This window comes from Lagopus muta, chromosome 12 (genome assembly GCF_023343835.1).
Source record: "Lagopus muta isolate bLagMut1 chromosome 12, bLagMut1 primary, whole genome shotgun sequence".
In the NCBI taxonomy this organism is placed as follows: Eukaryota; Metazoa; Chordata; class Aves; order Galliformes; family Phasianidae; genus Lagopus; species Lagopus muta.
In genome coordinates, this window is record NC_064444.1 from 4882952 (window position 1) to 4901741 (window position 18790).

The 18790-nt window shown below is 41.5% G+C and overlaps 1 long non-coding RNA gene across 1 annotated transcript in view; it reads left to right on the top strand.

Moving 5' to 3' along the window:
* Positions 1-17964, top strand: part of LOC125699474 (uncharacterized) — a 129059-nt gene extending 111095 nt beyond the window's left edge. Inside the window, exon 3 of the long non-coding RNA XR_007379580.1 lies at positions 17883-17964. This is a non-coding gene — a long non-coding RNA (uncharacterized LOC125699474). The remainder of the gene's footprint in view (positions 1-17882) is intronic.
* The last annotated feature ends 826 nt before the right edge of the window (positions 17965-18790 follow it).

Consider the following 18790-nt stretch of genomic DNA (forward strand, 5'->3'; position numbering starts at 1 on the left):
AAGTTCTGAATCATATTACACAGAGGGAACAAAAATCTCAGAGTTTGAGGCCCACATCTGCTCCGCAGCTGCACCAAATAGTGAATTTATCATCAGCTTTTGTGATACGGGGTAAACTATGACAAATCTTGTCTTTCTAGCTAATTAGTGAGAGGTCTTGGGAAAGCTTGAGAAAAAGCACAGGAATGGAAAAAAGGAACAACTATGAATTTTTTTAATAGGAAAAGATGTGCCTTTGTAGCAAGGAAAGAATAGAAAATAAAGTTTCCAAACTTCTTTAAAAAAACAAAATTACAAAATAATTTAATAAAAGGCAATTTGCTGGATATACTGATGATTTAGGTCTTAGTAATATATTTGGTGTGGTTTCTCATTACATTCCTATTTGCAAAATAAGTTTACGGGCTAGTTTGTGTGTATACACATTGTATTGTAAGGTCTGCAAACAGGCTGAAGGATAATTATTAACAGCAAAAAAAAACAAAACAAACACAAGGTGTATTGGGATGTCTTTAGCATCAAGATGGGATTTATGGTGATTCCTGGCTACTGGTATTGACTTGAAAGAAAGCTGTGGTAATACAATCTTTAGATGACAGTGATGTGGGAGGTTGGGTGGACAGTGAAGCTGCTCATGTGTGCAAACAGACCCACAGAAAATGGGCAGAACACAACACAATATGAGACAGAATATGTGATGTTAATTCATCAGGAAAGCCTCATTCTGGGGAGAAAAGCGAGAAGAGCATTTTACTTACAGAGAACTGAAGTGCTTGATGACAGCTCATTAAATGTGTGTTAGTGACACAAGGAAGAAATTCCTTATTTGGGGGGCAGTGAGGCCCTGGCATAGACTGCCCAGAGAGCTGTGGATGCCCCATTCCTGGAGGTGCCTAAGGCCAGGCTGGATGGGCACTGGCAGCCTGATCTGGTGGGTGGCAACCAGCCCATGGCATGGGGATTGGAACTGGATGATCTTTAAGGTCCCTTCAACCCAAGGCATTCTATGTTTCTATGGTTGTATGACATGGCAGCAAGAAAGTGCCATGTGAAATGGGAAACAGAAGCAGGACTAGAGACTCTGGTAAGGCATTGCCCAGCATAGTGTGCTTCGTTCTGGGCACCTCAGGACTACACTACAGTGGAAATTCGGAGAAAACTTGCACATTTCTGTGTGCATGTGGGAATGTGTTCATGTGCAAGTAAATGGCAGTAGCTCCATCTCTGACAATCACTGGAACTGAGGGCACGAGTGTGAATGAGTAGAGACAGAGTGCGTAGGAATGCAAAAGGCATAGGCACCATGACGTTGGGAAAAAAAGATACAGGGTTTTATTAAGGGAGTGCTAAGAATAATACAACTGAAACTATCAACTGGAAAATTGAAGCAGGATATTATTGAAAACGTCCTGAATGAATGAGATCATTTAGGCTGGAGCGCTCTCCCCTCGGTCTTTTAAATTCAGTTTGGGGAATGCCATCAGCAGGGTGCAGTTCTGCTGCTGTGCTGAAGGCTGGGTGAGGGACTGCTTTTTATATTGGGTGAACTTCTCCAGTCTGCAAGATATGGTGCTACAGGGTTTTCCACTGAGCAAGCCCCATGTCAACCGTCAGTGAGACATCAAGATTTTGTTTGCCGTTTGGGTGAAACATTCTGAGGCCTCAGTTATGTGCTTACAGAAATTTCAGCACTCCTGTTTTCAGAGATGTGTGCAGTAAGTGAGCAGTGCAAAATGCACCGAAAAGCCGTGGCCCTTCTGCATGCGGTTGTGGAGCCTGAGACCTACAGGGCTGCTGTGTGCAGAAACACAGGGCCGTGCAGACAAGTCTGAGGGGTGTGGACGGACAGATTAATGTGAATTTATGTGGTTCACTGGTTGTGCAGGGCTCCGAACAATCAAATCCCTTCAGTTCACTCCGCTAACTGGATTGCTTATGACAAAATCACAGCTTTTTCTCCAACCCTTTTTAATCTCCGTTTTGAAAAAAATTGGAAATGACATGGTAAAGTAAGTCCAATTAACATTAACAATTGCAGTTTATTTGCTTTCGCTGTTTTACAGCGTGCAGTCTGGTAGAGCAACATGCATTAATTTTTTGGAAACATCAGAATAAATAAGTAAATAAATACATAACCCTGTGGGCTTACAGACTGAGTCAAAGAGCAGAGATTATTCCTGGCACCGCTCTCAGAAAAAATTGTTTCCTTTGAAAACACCAGACATTGACAGTTCTGCATCAGGACAAAATTAGGATGAGGTGAAATCTCTCCCTTCGAATTGTGCCAATTCAGCAGATGTTTCAGACAATTCTGGAAGACAGAAAGAAATGTGTAGAGACTAGAAACCAAAAACAACCCAGATCCCTTGAGACAAAGGTTACTATTTCCCTCCCTATCAACTCTTCTTTATTTCTACTGAGATAGGGTTATCTAGGCATTTACATTAGTATTTTAGTCTTGTGTAGCACTTCTATATACAAAAGATGTCAGAGCTTTTGGGAAAGAGAGTAAAGCGTCATTATCTCAGTGTTACAGGTAAGGAACAGAAGTGCACAAGGGCTCAGACTTGCTGGCAAAGCACACGGCAAACCAGCAGCAGAGCCATGCACCTGATAGATGATCTGTGTGTTTGCCTTTGGGCCATGTCATCTGTCATCTGAATGGTACAAACATTTTGGATTTAGTCATACTGTAAAAGCAAAGGACTTAGGAAAAAAGAATAATAACAGTCCAGAAATTTGCCAAGTAAAATCCAAGCATCTAATTTAAAAACTTCTAAGAAATAAATGTCATGTTATTGTTCTCTGCTAGGGAAATGCTCTCAATTAGAGTTTTAGAAACGTTAAGCTGTGCCCACCCTCATTCTACAAATTAAAACCAGCTACGCATAAGAGGAGCTACTAGGGAGAGCTAGTCAGTAAAAACACCAGTCTTTATTCTAACATCTCATATTCTTTTAGCAAAACAAAATAACATAAGCTTGCAGACTGACTGACTTGTATCACAAACATCCGCTTGCTGTGCTTGGACCTCTCGAGATCTGGCAAAAACCAAAATGTTTTGTCTCCACATAGGTTTCTGGTAATGGATTTTCCATACACCCCTTGTTTCAGTTTCTCTTACCACGTGTGGGATGCAGAAGCTCATTGCTGCTCTGGGCAGTATCAATTCCTGCTACTATTTTAGAAACATCAAGAGGCTGATTGCACATCACTTTTTTGTTATGCTCTGTGTAATTTTAGGGGACAAAGGAGCAGGATTTTCTACCATTTTTGCTTTGTGTTCTGAAAAGGGTTTCAAGCTGGAAGAGAGCAAATTTCTCTTTCAACCCTTGATGTGTTATGTTGATAGGTTTGGAATGTACTCCCAGTTTGTGCATATGAGCGAATTTCATCCTTTATTGACATACTGCATTTGAATTACATGAGTAGTTCGATCTCCAGTCCTTGATAATGCATAAGTTTCTCTACTGCCAGTGAGAAGGGGTACAAACAACAAGAAGGAAAAGAGGTGATCACTGCCTGGGGAACTCCAGATCTTAGGAGAAGCATTGTTCCTGCAAGAGAGCTTATGAGCAGAACCATCCAGTCATGTTTTCTTGCAGCTCCTATGCATTTTAAGAAATCAGTTGTCAAATCCTGTCCCATTCTTAATTTGATGGTATTTAGGTCTTGCTGGGATTTAAGAAGCTGCAAACATTAAGTAGAACACCTGCCTGCCCTTATCCCACTGCACAGCACAAGTACCAGGACAAGAAGGTAACACAAACTTTGTGAAACACATGAGAAATGTTCTCTTCCTTTATTAAAAGAAGGACATGTCCTACTGCTACACCCTCACCTCCTTGCAGTGCTGCTAACTGTAGTGATGCTGCCCTCAACTTTCACCTCAGGCCCTGCTTTGCCAGCTTCAACACCTTTTCAGCTTTGCTCGTTTCAGAGAGTTAGGAACATGTTCTTAAAGTTTTCTCTATTATTTGTTCAGTTTGAACAAACTCTTTTCCCAAATAAAAAACACACAGGGAATATTAAGAGTAATGATTTTGAGATTTGTTTAACACTGATGGCTCTTTTTCCATCATAGTGCTCACCTAACGTTTTCCAGCTTTTCTACAGCCATGTGGACTAGAAATTCAAGCTTAAGAAAATGCCAATGCAAAAATCAGCCACCCAAGCTTCGGTTCTCATGCACTCTCTTGATTTAAGCCACACTTCAAAAAAACATTAGCTATTGCAAGGCTCAGTAAAATCCCCAGATATTGCAACACAGGGTAGGAGGAGCGGCTCGCCCACTGTAAATTTGCCTGCCTCCATGGCTGTCCCAGTGTTTCTTGACTAGCAATTGTTTGTTTGATTTAAGGGAAATGGTTAAAGTGTGGCCATCTGGCTCACACTGAAACTGGAGAGGGAGAGTCTCTTTGGCTCTGTTTTCCTTGCAAATAAGTCAGCCTCTGAAGCTTATTCAAAATATTTAAAAACCAACGCGCAAATGAATAGAATGAAAGAATACGGAATGAAGCCCTATAAAAACTGCATGACAAAATGCCTGTGTGTAAGATGCAGCAACAATTACATGCATTAGAGCAACACGTATCTGCTTTCTAGAAAGATTGGGACTCAGCCTGGTGGGGGTTTGGGGGGCTGAGAGCACTGCAGAAGCCCACAGTGTGGGAGCCCTGGAACAGATAAGAATTTGCCCTTTCAGTGGAAAGGTGAGTGCTGCATCCTGGCTACAAGGACATGGGCTTCTCAGGCTCACTGCTTATACACAGGACTCTGTTTTAGAGTAAAGTCTTTCCTTAACCTGAGATTTCCTTATACCAGAAGGGGAGAATAATACTGAGATGTCCTCTGTGATCCCAGCACAGCCCTGTGACACCCCACTCCCTGCTGCCTGCCTGCGTGAGAAGAACAAAAGCCAATAAGCAGTGATGACAAGCATGTAATCCAGGGTCTCGCAGCTCTCTGTCACGAGAAGATATCTGTTTCCTAGTGCCACTGCAGCACAGGTGACTTGTCGCTGCTATCTGAGGCTCAGCAGGAGGCATAGGTACTTCCGCAGTTGCTGTTTTACACTGAGATGCTGAGGACTGATAATGCCCAAATCAGAATAACAGCCCTTTTCCTGCTCACCTTTGTCACTCAAAAGGAGAAACAGCAGCATGGCACGTGCAGATCTCATAACCAGCATATCCCAAGTGTTTTCCCCCCTCACTCTGAGTTATCCTTTCTCCCTGCTGCAGAGAACTGCTGGCAGAAGTTCTGATTTTCGTGTGTGACTCTAATGCCTCATTTCCAGTGATTCCAGTGCTTTCATTCCTGGTGAAGTGCTTCATTGTATGTGATGCTCTGCAGCCCATCTAGATTGTAGAGCCTTCCTATCCATTAATCTTTCTTATTGTTTCCAAATTTCTTTTGTTCCAATTATCAGTGCAGACCAATGAAGTGCAGCCCTCAGCCAAGATCCTGAAATGATCGCAATAGCTGTGCAGACACCTGGTCTTTGAAAGAATGATGTAGTTTTCTCCTATGAGTCTAATTATAGTTGCTAATGCATTGATCCATAGGAAAAATGGTCCTGCTTAGAAACAGTATGGTCAGAGCTGCCAGAGGGAGTAGTTAAGGGAAAGCTATGCTGCATTAGATCGAGACTCATAGCCCTGCTTAGCTGGGAGAGATCTCAGTCTCCTCTCTGTTCACTGTGCTGCTGAATTGCTGTTAAGCCTAACAGATCTTCTTTGTATCAACCTATAAATACAGCTGTGTCTACTGGATTTTGCCCAAGGGCTTGCACATCATAGTTTGCTAAATTTTAATCATGCTTATGTTTGCATTTGAGTGGAGTTCACATGTCCCATAAAGCCCTTAATCCTCAGTTTGCCATCCCAGGCAAAATGCCCAGTCTCAGCTGAGGCCTTCCTCCAAACTGCTCTGACTCCATTGACTTCTCGCCACGCTCTCTAATGCATTTATGGATCTGATAAGAGCTCTGCCACAGACCCACTCTCCTTATCCCAGCAATATAAGCTGATGTTGATACTGTTTGTTAAGAAATACTATACAGACATTCTGTCAAACAAATGAAATTCATCCATCTCTCCCAGTGATTTTTACAAAGTTTCTTCCTATCAGTGTGCAGGCGCAGTGGCAGCTGGAAAATATTTTAGCACAGCTTCATGGAAACACTGAGTTTGTTCTAAGAGGTTTGAAAAGCATGTTGTAATTACTGTTTGACTCCTTTGTATACAGTGTGGCAAGATTACCCCCTTTTAAAAAACAAATTAGCTGTGCAGTTTGCATTCAAATTCTGCATGCAATTACCATGATTACGTGTGCAGTTGATGTAACCGCACATAAAGCCCATCAGGATTGTCCGCTGCCTTATGCAAAGTGGGAAAGCTGCTGTGGTTTGCATGCGTGGGTTCAGCTGGCTGCTGTGCAAATGGGCTCCTGCGTGGGGCCTGCTTTCCAGAGCAAAGTACACGTTTCAATTTAAATAAGTGGCATGTCTCAATCATTGCTTGAAATTAATAGCTACAGACGGAGGTGCATTCATTTGACAAGGACAGATCTTCTCCTAGAACAAATTATTCAAAGGGATTCCTTTTTTTTTTTTTATTCTCCCCTTTGATGTAAGGTAGTACAAAGGAATCCAGGACACGGCTTTTCAGAAAAGACTTTTGAAATATCCTATGGGCAGCATTTCATTCACGTGCAGTTCTACTCACAAAACATCTCTGAAACAGTTGTGAGCGTGCTTGTTAAGATTTGCATGTGCTAAGTGCAGTGCACTGAAACACCATCCACAGTCTGTTTTCAAGTTAACATATAGCATCCTCATACATTGTGCTCTGTTGAAATTACATGCAAAATCTACGGGCTGTATAAGTCCAGGATCTGACTCTGCAAACAGAGCAATTGTTTGACTACTGTTGCTTTTGAGGCAGTTACAGAATCCAAACAACCCACTGAACTACATTTTATAGTTTCCATTCTGCTCTGCTTTTATTTTTATATTGTACCTTAAGAGCTGCAGCCTGCAGCGGAAATGGAAATCCCTAAAAATATGAAACGTGAGTAAAAGGAGAGACTCTTCAGGATGATTATGTCTGAAATGCGTGTGTGAAGGAAATCTGTGGCTCAGAAAGAGGGAGTAATTTTGCCAATCTCAGACACTGGGCGTACCATGCACCCAGTCAGTGGCAATGATGGCTCTGGGAGCCAGGTTTTCTAGCTCTCCACCTTCTACCCTTGTCCCTACACCAATAGAATAATACATTGTTTCCATACTTTATTTATATTGATTTCTGTGTCTCTCTCTTTCTTTTCACAGATTCTTGTGAAAACATCCAGAATCATTTAACTTATTCTTTGAATTCCCTAGAAGGAAGCTTTTTTATATCCACTTAAAACTCAGCACCTTTTGTACTAACATCCTTTGGCCCGTGCAAGCCCTCTTTATCTTCATCTAAGGCTCTAGAGGGAAATACTATTCATCTTTATTTCCTTAATTTGTCCTTCTCTTAGAAGTTGCCCGACTTCTTCTGATTTCCTTTGTTCTAAGTTAGATTTGGAGAGCTTGGAAGCTTTAGAGCTTGAGGATACTGCTAGCACAGTTAGAGCATGAAAAAAATCAAATTCCTCAGAGGTGTTAGTGCTGGATGGAGCTCCACCACTGAGTGTGATAAAGGAACTACAAAACTATCTTCTGATGCTGCTTAAATAGTACTGGTAAAAATAGTGCTTCTATCGCCTTTGAGCAAAAATGGAAGGGATTATTTTTGCTCTTTTGAGTCATATACCAAAATTTTTGCACGATGAGCTGTGATGCATCACATTTGTAAGAGCTGAGGATGTGAGATCTGTGTCGAGTTGCCCCTCAGAAATCACTCTGCCTTGCTATGGGACTACAAGTAAGTCAGTCAGGGACTCAGAGGACCCTTGCAGTGAGAATCTTTTGATGGTTTTCTCCCAGTGATGGGATCCAGATTGCACAGAAGCCCTTGGTCTAGTGAAGCCTTGCTGGGTCACATGCCAGCCCACCACAGGTTGTCTAGTTGGGAATGTGTTGTTGAGGAAAGAGATGTTGAACGTGGAGGAGAGGAAAGAGGAAAAGGAGCTCTGTAGTAATGCCATAACTGAGAAGTTACTGCATGACTGTTTTCTTGGTCCCTAAAACAAGGCACAAAGCCTGTGAAGAAAATATTTATTAAACCACAGATGGCAAAGCTGAGCCTCTGATTTCCCTAAATCCTTAAGAGGATTGTGGTACAGCTTATGGGAGCATCTTAGTGGCTAGATGTTCAGCTTCATATTAGATATGTCATACATATATACACCCACAGTGGTTTGAGCAGAGAGTGTTTGCATTACAGCTTTACTAATTGCACACCTTAAATAAGCCTAACAGATAACTATTTTCTTTTCTCTATTTGTGGAATGCCAGGCTTTCATGTACAATGTGGTAAATGGCAAATCTATTCTGCCTAAGTGATTTCCGATAGGCATGTATATGTATTTTCTTGATTTTAACTAGAAAATTGAGAGCAAGCAGTAATAGGAAAGTAAATGATCAGAATAGTCATACCTTTGTTTTAAGTAAGCATAAAAAAGCAGAGGAACATATTAGATAACTACAGGGGAAAAAAAAGGTGTAATTACTTTCATTGATGCGTCCTTTTTTTCCTGAGATTCTGTTTTCTTTGCACTCCTTTCTTGTTTCCCGCATTCCCCAAAATGCCTATCTTTTGTTCTCCTGCTTTTATTACTTTTATTTCTTCATATTTTACAATAGAGAGAGATGAGGACTGAAAATGTGCTTGGAAAAGATCACGGCAGTCTATATCCAAACATGGCACAGACTGTTCACATCCTATCTCAGCTGTCTTCATCACGCCGTCTTACATTCTGCTGAGATGCTTCCACTCTACCAGTGCTGGGAGCAGTGGCAATGAAGGAACACATGCTCAGATCAGACATTAACACTGCACCATAATTTTGTCGCAAGGCTTCAGCCTGTGACTTGTCTAAAAACCCCCAGATCCACTTTTCTGCTGAGGGATGGGGAGGCACTGCGGTAAACGATATTTTTAAAGGAAAAGACAGTGCAGAAGGTTTTCACGTTCGGCAGTTTTCAGATGAGGGTAACTTGCACGTTTCCTGCATGAAAGAGCGCTGGTCAAAGTGAGTGGAGAAGGAGAGAAGACATACAGCTGTCTGTGATTTCCCCAGGCTGAGCAGAAATAATGATCCTTTCTGCTGTACCATGTGTGTCTCAAGTTATTTCTTATTGCACGTCTCTTTGTCATTATTACTGAGAGTTTTTGAGCTACGTGTTGCCTGGAAAAGGGCTTGAAAATTTGACCACATGTACCATATCTGGCATGATTGAATTTCTGCAGCATTAAGGAAACAAAACTTTGTATATTGCTTGATGAAAGTAATTGGCCTATAGAAAAGTATCACAATGTTGCATTAGTGTTTTCTTCATATTACAATGATTCCAAAGTAGCTAGCGGCCAAATCCGAGGAAGATCATTCTTTTATAAGCAATCATGAACTAAATGCTGACACATTGCAATTAACTGTTGAACTTCAGCTTCTTCTTACATGAATTTAGTGATATCCAGTAGAACTTACGAAGCAGTGCAGCATAGCAACTCTGCTCTTCGCTCTTCTGTATTCTGGCTAGACTAAGGAAGCAAACCAGTGCAGAGATTTAGACAGAATCTGGCTGTTCCCTGGAAAGGACTTGGGGACAGTCCAGCATGGATGCAGGGGGAGCAGGAAAGCAAGATCTTGAGTTGCAATGAGGAGTGAACACGGACGATGTACACCCAGAGAACTCAGCAGGGAGGACAATCACTTTTCAATTACCATGATACTAAAACCAGCACTAACAGTGACTTTGATGTGCTTTTATAAGCAGCTGATGTAAAAGTAAAGTGTGTAAGACTATGACTTTTCCACTCCATAATGGAGGCACACCTGCCAAATTCACTACTACCACAAGATTAATTAATAGAGTGAATAATTTTTTCTCCTTACTGTCATACCAGACTTCCTACTTCATGTAAATAGAGAAGCACAAAGGGTTGGTGGTTCTGTTGGTTTTTGTCTTGTTTTGTTGTGTTTTTTGGTGCTGACTTGAAGAACGGATACTTTAAAAAAAAATTAATTCTGAAAATCCACTGGAAAGTGAAACTAAGTGCCCTGCATCAAGTATCAGCTAAAACACATCGGTGTCTGGAGAGGAAAGAAAGCGCTGCATACTTTGAATGGCAAAAGAATTTTGTGGTTTCTGCTTAGCTCTCAATAAGCCATCAAGGATGAGTTGTTCCTTAATGGCATGATTGATTATGTCATGAGAAAATGAACTGTGCCAGACAGAGATCATCTGTGATGCAAAGCAACCATGCAGTTACCCAGTGAACTGCGTCAGCCAAAGAGGGAAGATGTTGAAGTCGCCATGGAATTTGAAGGCAGACTTGCGTAAGGCTGGACTGTGATCACAAACCTGTTCTGTTGGATAATTTGTGCTGCAGAAGAACCTGAATATTTATTGGTGTAGCACTGTTCTGGAATTAATAGGAGCCTTACTAGATCAGCTGCTTCCCAGTTTCATTTCAGTGTTCGTAGGATAGTCTGGGGGCAGTTCTGTTCCAGAACAGCTGGATGAAACTGGAGCACAGAGAAGTTTTGTCCCTGGCAAAGGTGTTACGGTTTGCCAAGACTTTCTTCCCTAATTAAATGGGTGTCTTCCTTGACTTTGATCTTATGAGTCATTCACCTAGAAACTACTTCAGTTCTGCAAGACATCCCTGAATAAGTCTTTCAATTTATTTATATCTTTAAGATGATTTAATACTAAGTTAATGATTTAGGGACCTATCTGATTCCCAGACAAGCCAGTTGGAGACCTCTCCCTGTCCCCATCTAACCAACTGGGTATAACACCTACTTACATTTAAATACCCGTTTACATTTCCACAAAAGAATTTATATTGCCTCCTAATACCTTGAATGCAGAGCTTTTTATAGATTACTACCCCATAAATCGTTAATCCTTACTTCTAAATTTATTTATTTTTACTAGAAGTGGAACAGAAAACAGAGACCTAAACTCTTCAAATGTTGGGAGGTTCCAGCTTCAGGAACCTTGAACACAAACTTCATTCTGTGGCTTTGGACAAAGACTGAACAGAAATAAACCCATTTTTGGGTTCCAATATGAACACATGGTAAATTCTGCTAAAATTAGTTGGTCTGATGGGTTTGTGACGTGGGAATAAGGTTGAAATCAAAAAAGGTAATTCCTTGCTTTCTACTGAAAAGAAGTAAAATTGATTTGTTGCTGATATTTTGGAGAGATTTGTTTTTAGAGACAGCAGAGAAAAGCTCTTTCAGCCAGGAAGTCTTCCTTTTTTCCAGGACAAATCGATGTGTTGCTTCACCACTTTCTTTAGTGGATGGGGAAATGGCAGCCAGGCAGGACAGGAGTCGCTAAGTAATTCTGTCCTCAACTTTACAAACCTAATGCATAGAACATTGTTTTTTAAATTGGGAACTGCTGTTTCATAAAAATCACTGGTGGCACATGTCTGCTTCATGAGAGAGTCTTGAGCCTTTGGCAAATTTAGAAGAGAAGCCCATGCCTGCTTTGGCTGCTCATGCCACCAAGGCATCCAGCTGCACAGTGCCCACCGAGCACCTGCCTCGCAGGAGCTGTGGTGACGAGCATGGCTTCTTGGTGAGCACATATGACTGCAAAGATAATAATTAGCACAAAGTCATGTGGTAAAGCATCCAACCCACACAAGGGACAGGCCGGAGCCGTACCACCCACGAGGGATCTCCAAGATGATAGCTTAATTGAAAGGAGTTGCTCAAGCATGTGCCACACCTGGCGCAGAGTTAGGAACTTCTGCTCCAGGTAATGTTTTAACAAGTTGTTTTCCTTGTTCTGTTGTCACCTGAACCATAAGATTCTGATGCCTGCTTATTGCATAGGCACACCTCAGCTTGTGCACCAAACCTATTTTGTTTTGTTTTGTGCTTTTTAAAAAACTGGTTGTGTTCATGTACTCGGGCTTCTTCTGCACTTCAGATCCCAATACAAGCAGTAAATGGGAGGATGCAGAAGAAAATGCGAAGCCACCATGAGTGCATGCGTGAGATGTGGAGTGTTCTACTTCATTCCTAAGAAAAGACTCATAGCTGATCTCTCAAGTTTTGTCTCAAGTTTTGTAGAAAAAAATGAAAATTGAATGTTAGTCTCCTAAATCTTAATTATATGGTATGATTTATGACAAGTACTGGAAGCCCAGTTTAGCACAGAAAGCAGCAGTCTTATCAGTGGAATACACCAAAGAAAACAACAACAAAAATTATCCAAACAGCTTGTATTCTTCAGAAGATGCCTTTGCCTCTTTTTCTTTCCTCCAGAAAGGGAAATCTGAGCACATCTGGAATAATAAGTATTTTGAAGTACTTTGGATAAAGGAGAGAGAATCAACTCCCTCTTTCAGATATCTCAAATGACAGGTTCCCAGTCTTAATTAGAGTGGGCTGGAGCTTGAAATGAGTATTAAGTGCTGGGGCCCACAGACAGGCAAAACTTCACACCGCTGTGTGCTGCAGGTGTGAAGTTGCTGCTTTGGTACTGTTAAGGTCTACAAAAGGACCTGTGGCTGAAAAGAGAACTGATGCCTTTTGCACAACCTCCAGGATGACTTCAGGATGCGACTCCCAAGAGATCATTGTGTGAAACGTGAGTTGTGGTAGCCAACAGGAAAGATCTTATGTCATTCTTGGTCTAGACAAATGAATAAAAGCTGTGGGAGGTGGGATCTCCGGAATGAACTGGGGATCTTATCGAGTTCTGTCAGTTGTGAAACCAGGTGGCAACCAGTTTCCAATATCTGGAGCAGATAACGTGAGCCCTCCCTGGTTGCTTTTCACAATCTGTCACACTTTCAGACATGATCTTACCCTGCAAGGTCAAAGAAAGACACAATTTTCATCTGACATCATTGGGATTGATATTATCTCCTAATAGCATTGCATACGCATTTAATGAAAGGAAGCATCAAGCTGGAAGTTTGTAAAAGACCAATTTAGGGTGCAGAAGAATTGATAATGGTGTCAGGTAGATACATGTGACTTGCTAAGGTTTGGATATCTGAGTGTGAACATCTGTATTTTCCTGATACCACTCTCTCAGAGATCATCAACCATCACAATTGGCACAGCCAGTGCAGTGCCTGTGCTGGCACAGACTGACAGAGGGCAAGGTTAGCTGAGCCCCTGGAAGGCTGAGAGTCATTTTCAGCAGGGGGAAGACAAGGCAACATTTAAAGCAAATATCCTATTGTCATTTACCTGTTACTAGTCCCAGATGAAATTACACCCTTGTTTCTTAAGGAGAGCACACAATAGTGCTTCATTTCAGTGGCTTGCTACACAGCAAGCAGGCTCAAAGGTTGGCTATATTCAGCTTGATCCCCCGAGGCCTAACCGCTCTGGGAAAAGTAAAGCACTGCTCAATGCTTCTGGTAGTAAGTAGAGAGCCTACAGCCATCCAATGAAAACCACAAAGCAAAGACACTGAGGAGGCCTGGTCACAGTCCCTGTGTGTTAAAGCTGCAAAGTCTCCTTGCGCAGTTCTGTTGGATGTAAACAGCATTCCTCTGCTGTGGTGGCAAACGATGCCTTCCTCCCTGCTGGGCCTCGAGATGTAGCCAAAACTTGTTTATTCTATAATTTAGAGTTCATTGTAATCTAAATGGAGATTTTTTGCAATGCAAATGGGTCTGTACAGAATGTAAGACATTTTACGTATCGCTACTGTTTATTACAGCTATATAACTTATCACTTATCACATAGACTAGATTGCAAAACACAGCATTTCAAACACACTTTAACTCTCAAATTGTCACTAGTAACAAGAACAAATTTTGCTTATTACTCTTTCTCTCACAGTATTTTATGACAGTCTGCAGAAACCCCATTTTGCAGGAAAGAATTCCAAGGAATAGAAAAAGTCTGGATTCAAGTGCAAAGGTTGTTTCTGGTTGCATTAAGTGTCAGGCACTAATGAGTCTGTTTGATTTCCTAAAGCATTCTATTGTACAGTTTGATATGCAATATATGGGGAAGCTTGCTACTAACCCCAAAATTCAGAGTGCTAGAAGAGAATCATAAAATCATAGAATCATAGAATGGCTTGGTCTGGAAGGGACCTCGAAGATCATCTAGTTCCAACTCCCTGCCATGGGCAGGGTTGCCATAATCTTCCATAATGATCTAATGCTGACATTAATAAGCGCAGTTCAGCATTGCTGGAGCAGTCTGCTTGACTCTTCAAAAGCCCAGCAGGTCAGGAACAGCACTGTTCATGGCAAGGAGAAAGGACTTCTCTTTGGCCTGTAGGAGGTGATCTAGGTTTATGTCTTCTATAACGTACAAGTGTTGTAAACTGATAATTAAGCTCAATAAAGATGAAATTAAAATAGTGCCCCGTGAGGTGAGATGAAGTGGTTAACGTTTGTTACACACCCCAGTGCTGGACCTTGGTTCCCAGACAACACCCACCCTTCTCCAGGTGACATTGCTGATAAGTGACTCTCTTCAGCGACGAAAACAAGTGATAAAGTGATAAATTCTTCAGTCGTTGTCAATGGAATATCATGCCTCTTGTGCAGCACAGAGATAAGAAATCTTTTATTAGTTGATTACAATTCTAAGTATATGCATTTGGGTTGTGTCTTAGAAGCCTGGTCCAACAAGCACTGCTGAACCACCCAACTTCTCCTGTGTCCTGGTGCATTTGGGGGAGGATGGCTGGAGCCTCCTTCCAAGGAGGGTGGAGGTCGACAACAACACCGTGGTTGGGCTGATGCTGTGGACAGCAGTCCTGCTCTGGGGACACAGTGGGACTGTATGGCAGCTAGAGTGTCCTCAGCCCTTCCAGTGCCTCAGCTGCAGTAACAGTGTGATTGGTGCTGTGTGCCCTGCTCCTCCTGCAGCCCTCATCGCTGAGGCCGTGGTGAGAACTGCACAGCTGCACAAGTGGTGGTATGCTGGGATCTGAGCACCACAGGCATCCACGGAAATTCCTTCCAGCACACACACCTGGATGCCTTCCCACAATAAAATGAGTAAGAAGATTAGGTCGGAGGTGCTTTTGGATTTTGGCCTAAAGTGGGATTGGGCGCATAGCTGAAGAGTATGAGTGGATTGAGGAAGTTCTACCTCATCTGCAGCCCAAATATGAAAAGACACTGCTGATTTTAGCTGAGTGTTGTCACAAGTTCGTACTCAGCAATATCAGGAGGGGTAAGAATGATCACCATAAGAGGCACACTGATATAAATTCGGACTGGATGTGACATTTTGCTCTGCTATGACTAGTGTGCAGCAATTTGATAGCAATGAAGTAATTTGAAAGTGTTGGCAAGTAGTAGTTTGCATTTGACTATGTAATCTTAGGCTTCACCACTAGCAGAATTTGCATTTACAGGTAGGTGGTAGCAAAGGAGCCACCAGTACTGACTGTTCCATAATAGAAGTTTTGCACCATTTGGGTTTGATAGGCAGTGCTCATTGGGTTAGTAGTGCTAGCAGCAGCATGGTTTCTTTCTTCTTCCTTTCTTTAAGTAAACCCCCAACATCTCCAGAAATAATAGTCACCCTACAGTAGCTGATGTGAAGATGGTAGCAATAAAGCTGTCATTTTTGAAAATGCTGCTCAGGAACTTCCACCATTTATTTGCTGAATGATTAGGGAGACTGTCAAGGTGTAAAAGATTTGGAAGCAAACAGTCCAGCGTTCAAAGCTTCATGGCTTGTCACTAGAGCAGTTACAGTGCAGCCAAATCCTTGGTGATGTAAATAGCTGTCAGCTCTCAGTTATGCAGGGATCACTCCATGACAGTATTTGCCCAACCTTTTAGATAAGTGAGCCCATTGTTTTTAGTGCCAAGGCAGCTCCTGGATGCAGGCAGTGCTGCTCAGAACATTCTGCTTGCACCAGTTGTTTTCAGCACACAAACTTGTGAATATTAAGAGGAGAGAGAACGTTTCATGTTTTCTTTCTCCAGGGGAGATCTATTGCTGTACAGAGGTCAGAGGAAATACTCCTGGCTGAAGTGCAGCCTGGTTCACCATGGTCGCAGATTTGAGGGACGACTGTCTGGCACTGATGAGACTCAAGCTTGCTGTTGTTCTTGGTGGCATCAAGCAGCATTTTCATGATCTCAGCTGAAAAGAGGCAGGTTGCCTCCTCTGCTGCTTGGTCTGTTTCTTTCTTCTTGTGAAGTGTGTCTAACATAGCCATGAACATAAATGAATATTTGCAACCTTGTACATGTGTACAGGGCAGTCTGGATTAAAACATAAACTGAACAAGCCTTACAGTACTTTCTCCAAGAATCCAATTAAAAAAATACGCTTTCCATCACAAAGATGCTATCAACCCCAAAATGATGCTTTAAATTCCCAAGATAGATCATTAATAGTGTTTCAATCAAAATTTGATTATAATAATCCTAAACAATTTAATACAAGCCCTGCAGAGCCTTGTATTTTTTTTTAACTGAATGAAACTAATAACAATGCCATCATCAAAAAGGAACAAAAAAACCCCAGTTGATAATGAGGTAGTTTAACTCATTTCAGCACAGACTTTTTAAACTAAGGGCAAATGTTTTCTATAAAGCTGCTCTTTCTGAACATCAGCATTTATGAGAGTCACATCCACTAAATCTGTGGGTCTTGCTCATGAATGTTTTATCTAATTCCAGCTTTGCTAGCACGTCAGAGGATTGTGCTTTTGGTAGGCTTCCAGTTGTCTGGTAGAAATCCAGTTGCTTATTCATGGATGAAATCTGAACAAGATGGAAGACACTGCAATGAGTGGAATTACCTTTCGGCTTTGATGAGCTGGTCTGGAACCAGACGGAGAAACAAAATTCTCTTAGAGATGATACTCCCTCTCCAGCTTTATTTATTTCCTTTCACTCCACTCCATCCTTACACTTTTCTCTGGGCAAATATACAAATATACAAGGGCTGTTAATATCGCTTGTTGGCTGAACATTAAATGCATATTTTCGAACATGACTGCTAACTCCTCCCTATCTTGCACCTAACTGATACGCCTGGATCTTTTGGCTCCGTGCCTGGGACTGTACATGTTCGTGGAATATCCCAAGGGAGATCCTGTCAAACTTCTTCTGTTCACATGACTCAGTGCTTGTATGAAACTGCCTGGTTTTACAGCTTCTTTCTTTTAACATTTGAGTTTTGAAGTACATTTATTTTATTGGACTTTGGAGAACTTTGCTTCAAACCAAGCAATTCCATTTTGCCTGAGCGTAAGTCTGCTGGAAACTGTTGTGTTCACGAGAATACTGAGATATAATGGGATGATAGACATTTACCTTAAAGAGAGAATACAAACAATGAAAATACACCAACCTTTAGCCTACAATCATTATGTGTGGTATCTCTGTCATAAATATAATGCCTTGTGCAGAGTTCAAGGCTCACATATTTGAAGTCTAAGAGATTTTCCTTCCCATCAGGTTAAGAAGCAAAATGTTAAAGTTGTAGCTGAAGATAAGTTGCAGTGGTTTCTTTTTTTAAAGTTTATTTGCTTTTAATTTAAAATATACAGAAAAACCTACATATTAGCTAGTCAACATAGTATATTTTTATCTACCATTGCAGTCTATATCACTTCTATATTAACTATCCCAAGCTAAAATATTCCAGACCATTTGGGCCTTAGTATAATGATGTTGTGATTTATTGCACTCTCAGTTTCCATCCAGCAGCAATTACCAGAAGAGCTGATAATGGTCTGCAATTTGTTTTCCAGAACTGGGAGTAGTTGCCAGCAACAGCCACTCACAGCAAAAGGCAATGGCTGTTTACCTGCATTGCTCAGTGGGACCAGGAAGGACAGGTCAGTGACAACCCTCTGAGAATACAGAATGAAATACCAACCTGTAGAACTGATGACAGCTGTTTCTTCCAAGATGGTGCAGTGGGACTCAACAGAATAAAATCTGACTTGATGTTAAAATGCTATAAAAAGATGAGACCCTGCTAAAATAATGGACAACTTGTCGTTCTTCCTCTCCTTCCTTCAGTTTGCTCATCTTGATTTGTTATTTAAAACATGTCCTTGATGCCATGGATCGAGTGATACACCCCATCTTTAAGAGCTGACGGCTCTAGCTATTGGCGGAGGTTCCTTATAATGGAATTTACTGTAAGCACCTGTTACAGTTATATGGAGTCTTTATAATCCATGGGGTTAGAGTTGTTTCCTGTTTTGAACCGGTTTCTTGATGACCTTAGAGTCATCGTATTCAAGCTCCATGGATATTTTTCAGAATTTGAGCCTGCCCAGCTGTGACAACTGTTTATCAGCTGCCAAGAGATGAGTTCCTGTGAACCTCACTGCAAAGGACAGATATTTGTCTTCCAATATAAGATTCTTTCATATATGCTGAAAGCATCTGGGTTTCCTTAGCTATCAACAAGGTTAGTGTAGTTCTCTTTTGTAGGAAAGGGCTTGCTGACAAGGGAAAAGGAATTTGACAAAAGGTGCCATAGCCTAGATCTTGGTAAACCTGCAAAGTAGGATTTCAGCAGATCATCTGAGGACATCAGATAACTTCTAAAAGGAAAAAGTCTACATTTTGCCATTCGAGGATGAAGCTGATTTTTAAAATTGCTGATTTTAACTTCTTTGTCTTCTGTCCCCTTTCCTGCTAGTTC